The following is a 6,000-nucleotide window of genomic DNA, read 5'->3' on the forward strand; positions in this document are numbered from 1 at the left end:
GATCAACATAATTATTTTTGATTTATTTTAGAATAAAATCTCTTAATTATATGCAAAACCCAGGTTTGATTCATATAGTGCTGAATTCCTGTTTATAGTTATATTTGATCATATTCACCAATTGTTTTCTTTCCTAAGTATACAAGTAACTTTTGTATTTTTGTATTTTGCCTTATGCATTTTCATATAATTCCATATGGGAGACAGTACCCCTACTGTGTTACTTTCATATCTATCTTAATGTTCAAGGTGACTGTATCTTGCATTAATATATGGTAAGAGTAGCTTCAGTGGATACCGTGTTCTGTTGTTGTTGTTGTTGTTGTTGTTGTTGTTGTTTACATTTATTTTTATTTATTTATTTTTTACTTTTATGATTTTTATCAGATTTAAGATGTTCCCTTTCTATTCCCAGTTTTCCCAATTTATGGGTTTTTTTTTATATATGAAATTTATTGACAAATTGGTTTCCATACAACACCCAGTGCTCATCCCAAAAGGTGCCCTACTCAATACCCAGAACCCACCCTCTCCTCCCTCCCACCCCCATCAACCCTCAGTTTGTTCTCAGTTTTGTGTGTGTGTGTGTGTGTGTAATTTGTTTTTTTTTATTTTTTTTATTTTTTTATATATGAAATTTATTGACAAATTGGTTTCCATACAACACCCAGTGCTCATCCCAAAACGTGCCCTCCTCAATACCCATCACCCACCCTCTCCTCCCTCCCACCCCCCATCAACCCTCAGTTTGTTCTCAGTTTTTAACAGTCTCTTATGCTTTGGCTCTCTCCCACTCTAACCTCTTTTTTTTTTTTCCTTCCCCTCCCCCATGGGTTCCTGTTAAGTTTCTCAGGATCCACATAAGAGTGAAACCATATGGTATCTGTCTTTCTCTGTATGGCTTATTTCACTTAGCATCACACTCTCCAGTTCCATCCACGTTGCTACAAAAGGCCATATTTCATTTTTTCTCATTGCCACGTAGTATTCCATTGTGTATATAAACCACAATTTCTTTATCCATTCATCAGTTGATGGACATTTAGGCTCTTTCCATAATTTGGCTATTGTTGAGAGTGCTGCTATGAACATTGGGGTACAAGTGCCCCTATGCATCAGTACTCCTGTATCCCTTGGATAAATTCCTAGCAGTGCTATTGCTGGGTCATAGGGTAGGTCTATTTTTAATTTTCTGAGGAACCTCCACACTGCTTTCCAGAGCGGCTGCACCAATTTGCATTCCCACCAACAGTGCAAGAGGGTTCCCGTTTCTCCACATCCTCTCCAGCATCTAGAGTCTCCTGATTTGTTCATTTTGGCCACTCTGACTGGCGTGAGGTGATACCTGAGTGTGGTTTTGATTTGTATTTCCCTGATAAGGAGCGATGCTGAACATCTTTTCATGTGCCTGTTGGCCATCCGGATGTCTTCTTTAGAGAAGTGTCTATTCATGTTTTCTGCCCATTTCTTCACTGGGTTATTTGTGTTTTGGGTGTGGAGTTTGGTGAGCTCTTTATAGATTTTGGATACTAGCCCTTTGTCCGATATGTCATTTGTGAATATATTTTCCCATTCCGTTGGTTGCCTTTTAGTTTTGTTGGTTGTTTCCTTTGCTGTGCAGAAGCTTTTTATCTTCATAAGGTCCCAGTAATTCACTTTTGCTTTTAATTCCCTTGCCTTTGGGGATGTGTCGAGTAAGAGATTGCTACGGCTGAGGTCAGAGAGGTCTTTTCCTGCTTTCTCCTCTAAGGTTTGGATGGTTTCCTGTCTCACATTTAGGTCCTTTATCCATTTTGAGTTTATTTTTGTGAATGGTGTGAGAAAGTGGTCTAGTTTCAACCTTCTGCATGTTGCTGTCCAGTTCTCCCAGCACCATTTGTTAAAGAGGCTGTCTTTTTTCCATTGGATGTTCTTTCCTGCTTTGTCAAAGATGAGTTGGCCATACGTTTGTGGGTCTAGTTCTGGGGTTTCTATTCTATTCCATTGGTCTATGTGTCTGTTTTTGTGCCAATACCATGCTGTCTTGATGATGACAGCTTTGTAGTAGAGGCTAAAGTCTGGGATTGTGATGCCTCCTGCTTTGGTCTTCTTCTTCAAAATTCCTTTGGCTATTCGGGACCTTTTGTGGTTCCATATGAATTTTAGGATTGCTTGTTCTAGTTTCGAGAAGAATGCTGGTGCAATTTTGATTGGGATTGCATTGAAGGTGTAGATAGCTTTGAGTAGTATTGACATTTTGACAATATTTATTTTTCCAATCCATGAGCAGGGAATGTCTTTCCATTTCTTTAAATCTTCTTCAATTTCCTTCATCAGCTTTCTATAGTTTTCAGCATACAGATCCTTTACATCTTTGGTTAGATTTATTCCTAGGTATTTTATGCTTCTTGGTGCAATTGTGAATGGGATCAGTTTCTTTATTTGTCTTTCTGTTGCTTCATTGTTAGTGTATAAGAATGCAACTGATTTCTGTACATTGATTTTGTATCCTGCAACTCTGCTGAATTCCTGTATCAGTTCTAGCAGACTTTTGGTGGAGTCTATCGGATTTTCCATGTATAATATCATGTCATCTGCAAAAACCGAAAGCTTGACTTCATCTTTGCCAATTTTGATGCCTTTGATTTCCTTTTGTTGTCTGATTGCTGATGCTAGAACTTCCAGCACTATGTTAAACAGCAGCGGTGAGAGTGGGCATCCTTGTCGTGTTCCTGATCTCAGGGAAAAAGCTCTCAGTTTTTCCCCATTGAGGATGATGTTAGCTGTGGGCTTTTCATAAATGGCTTTTATGATCTTTAAGTATGTTCCTTCTATCCCCACTTTCTCAAGGGTTTTAATTAAGAAAGGGTGTTGGATTTTGTCAAAAGCCTTTTCTGCATCGATTGACAGGATCATATGGTTCTTCTCTTTTTTTGTTGTTAATGTGATGTATCACGTTGATTGATTTGCGAATGTTGAACCAGCCCTGCATCCCAGGAATGAATCCCACTTGATCATGGTGAATAATTCTTTTTATATGCCGTTGAATTCGATTTGCTAGTATCTTATTGAGAATTTTTGCATCCATATTCATCAGGGATATTGGCCTGTAGTTCTCTTTTTTTACTGGGTCTCTGTCTGGTTTACAAATCAAAGTAATACTGGCTTCATAGAATGAGTCTGGAAGTTTTCCTTCCTTTTCTATTTCTTGGAATAGCTTGAGGAGGATAGGTATTATCTCTGCTTTAAACGTCTGGTAGAACTCCCCTGGGAAGCCATCTGGTCCTGGACTCTTATTTGTTGGGAGATTTTTGATAACCGATTCCATTTCTTCGCTGGTGATGGGTCTGTTCAAGCTTTCTATTTCTGCCTGATTGAGTTTTGGAAGAGTGTGGGTGTTCAGGAATTTGTCCATTTCTTCCAGGTTGTCCAATTTGTTGGCATATAATTTTTCATAGTATTCCCTGATAATTGTTTGTATCTCTGAGGGATTGGTTGTAATAATTCCATTTTCATTCATGATTTTATCTATTTGGGTCATCTCCCTTTTCTTTTTGAGAAGCCTGGCTAGAGGTTTGTCAATTTTGTTTATTTTTTCAAAAAACCAACTCTTGGTTTCGTTGATCTGCTCTACAGTTTTTTTAGATTCTATATTGTTTATTTCTGCTCTGATCTTTATTATTTCTCTTCTTCTGCTGGGTTTAGGCTGCCTTTGCTGTTCTGCTTCTAGTTCCTTTAGGTGTGCTGTTAGCTTTTGTATTTGGGATTTTTCTTGTTTCTTGAGATAGGCCTGGATTGCAATGTATTTTCCTCTCAGGACTGCCTTCGCTGCATCCCAAAGCGTTTGGATTGTTGTATTTTCATTTTCGTTTGTTTCCATATATTTTTTAATTTCTTCTCTAATTGCCTGGTTGACCCACTCATTCGTTAGTAGGGTGTTCTTTAACCTCCATGCCTTTGGAGGTTTTCCAGACTTTTTCCTGTGGTTGATTTCAAGCTTCATAGCATTGTGGTCTGAAAGTATGCATGGTATAATTTCAATTCTTGTAAACTTATGAAGGGCTGTTTTGTGACCCAGTATATGATCTATCTTGGAGAATGTTCCATGTGCACTCGAGAAGAAAGTATATTCTGTTGCTTTGGGATGTAGAGTTCTAAATATATCTGTCAAGTCCATCTGATCCAATGTCTCATTCAGGGCCCTTGTTTCTTTATTGACCGTGTGTCTAGATGATCTGTCCATTTCTGTAAGTGGGGTGTTAAAGTCCCCTGCAATTACCACATTCTTATCAATAAGGTTGCTTATGTTTATGAGCAATTGTTTTATATATTTGGGGGCTCCGGTATTCGGCGCATAGACATTTATAATTGTTAGCTCTTCCTGATGGATAGACCCTGTAACTATTATATAATGTCCTTCTTCATCTCTTGTTACAGCCTTTAATTTAAAGTCTAGTTTGTCTGATATAAGTATGGCTACTCCAGCTTTCTTTTGGCTTCCAGTAGCATGATAAATAGTTCTCCATCCCCTCACTCTCAAGCTAAAGGTGTCCTCAGGTCTAAAATGAGTCCCTTGTAGACAGCAAATAGATGGGTCTTGTTTTTTTTATCCATTCTGATACCCTATGTCTTTTGGTTGGCACATTTAATCCATTTACATTCAGTGTTATTATAGAAAGATACGGGTTTAGAGTCATTGTGATGTCTGTATGTTTTATGCTTGTAGTGATGTCTCTGGGACTTTGTCTCACAGGGTCCCCCTTAGGATCTCTTGTAGGGCTGGTTTAGTGGTGACAAATTCCTTCAGTTTTTGTTTGTTTGGGAAGACCTTTATCTCTCCTTCTATTCTAAATGACAGACTTGCTGGATAAAGGAATCTTGGCTGCATATTTTTTCTGTCTAGCACCCTGAAAATCTCGTGCCAATTCTTTCTGGCCTGCCAAGTTTCAAAAGAGAGATCAGTCACGAGTCTTATAGGTCTCCCTTTATATGTGAGGGCACGTTTACCCCTTGCTGCTTTCAGAATTTTCTCTTTATCCTTGTATTTTGCCAGTTTCACTATGATATGTCGTGCAGAAGATCGATTCAAGTTACATCTGAAGGGAGTTCTCTGTGCCTCTTGGATTTCAATGCCTTTTTCCTTCCCCAGTTCAGGGAAGTTCTCAGCTATTATTTCTTCAAGTACCCCTTCAGCACCTTTCCCTCTCTCTTCCTCCTCTGGGATACCAATTATGCGTATATTATTTCTTATTAGTGTATCCCTTAGTTCTCTAATTTTCCCCTCATACTCCTGGATTTTTTTTATCTCTCTTTTTCTCAGCTTCCTCTTTTTCCATAACTTTATCTTCTAGTTCACCTATTCTCTCCCTCTGCCTCTTCAAGCCAAACCGTGGTGGTTTCCATTTTGGTATGCATTTCGTTTAAAGCGTTTTTCAGCTCCTCTTGACTGCTCCTTAGTCCCTTGATCTCTGTAGCAAGAGATTCTCTGCTGTCCTGTATACTGTTTTCAAGCCCAGCGATTAATTTTATGACTATTATTCTAAATTCACTTTCCGTTATATTATTTAAACCCTTTTGATCAGCTCATTAGCTGTTGTCATTTCCTGGAGATTCTTCTGAGGGGAATTCTTCTGCTTGGTCATTTTGGATAGTCCCTGGCGTGGTGAGGACCTGCAGGGCACTTCCCCTGTGCTGTGGTGTATAACTGGAGTTGGTTGGCCGGGGCCGCAGTCAGACCTGATGTCTGCCCCCAGCCCACCACTGGGGCCACAGTCAGACTGTTGTGTGCCTTCTCTTCCCCTCTCCTAGGGGCGGGATTCACTGTGGGGTGGTGTGGCCCATCTGGGCTACTTGCACACTGCCAGGCTTGTGATGCTGGGGATCTGGCGTATTAGCTTGGGTGGGTAGGCAAGGTGCACAGGGGCAGGAGGGGCAGGCTTAGATCGCTTCTCCTTAGGTGATCCACTTCAGGAGGGGCCCCGTGGCAGCGGGAGGGCGTCAGATCCGCTGCCGGAGGTTTGG

General features: G+C 40.0%; 1 protein-coding gene across 2 annotated transcripts in view; it reads right to left on the reverse strand.

Annotated features, from left to right (window-relative positions):
• Nucleotides 1-6,000, reverse strand: part of LOC123381124 (ankyrin repeat domain-containing protein 26-like) — a 297,965-nt gene that overhangs the window by 124,242 nt on the left and 167,723 nt on the right. The gene's annotated exons all lie outside the window — the stretch shown is intronic.

Source organism: Felis catus, chromosome D3, assembly GCF_018350175.1.
Source record: "Felis catus isolate Fca126 chromosome D3, F.catus_Fca126_mat1.0, whole genome shotgun sequence".
NCBI lineage: Eukaryota > Metazoa > Chordata > Mammalia > Carnivora > Felidae > Felis > Felis catus.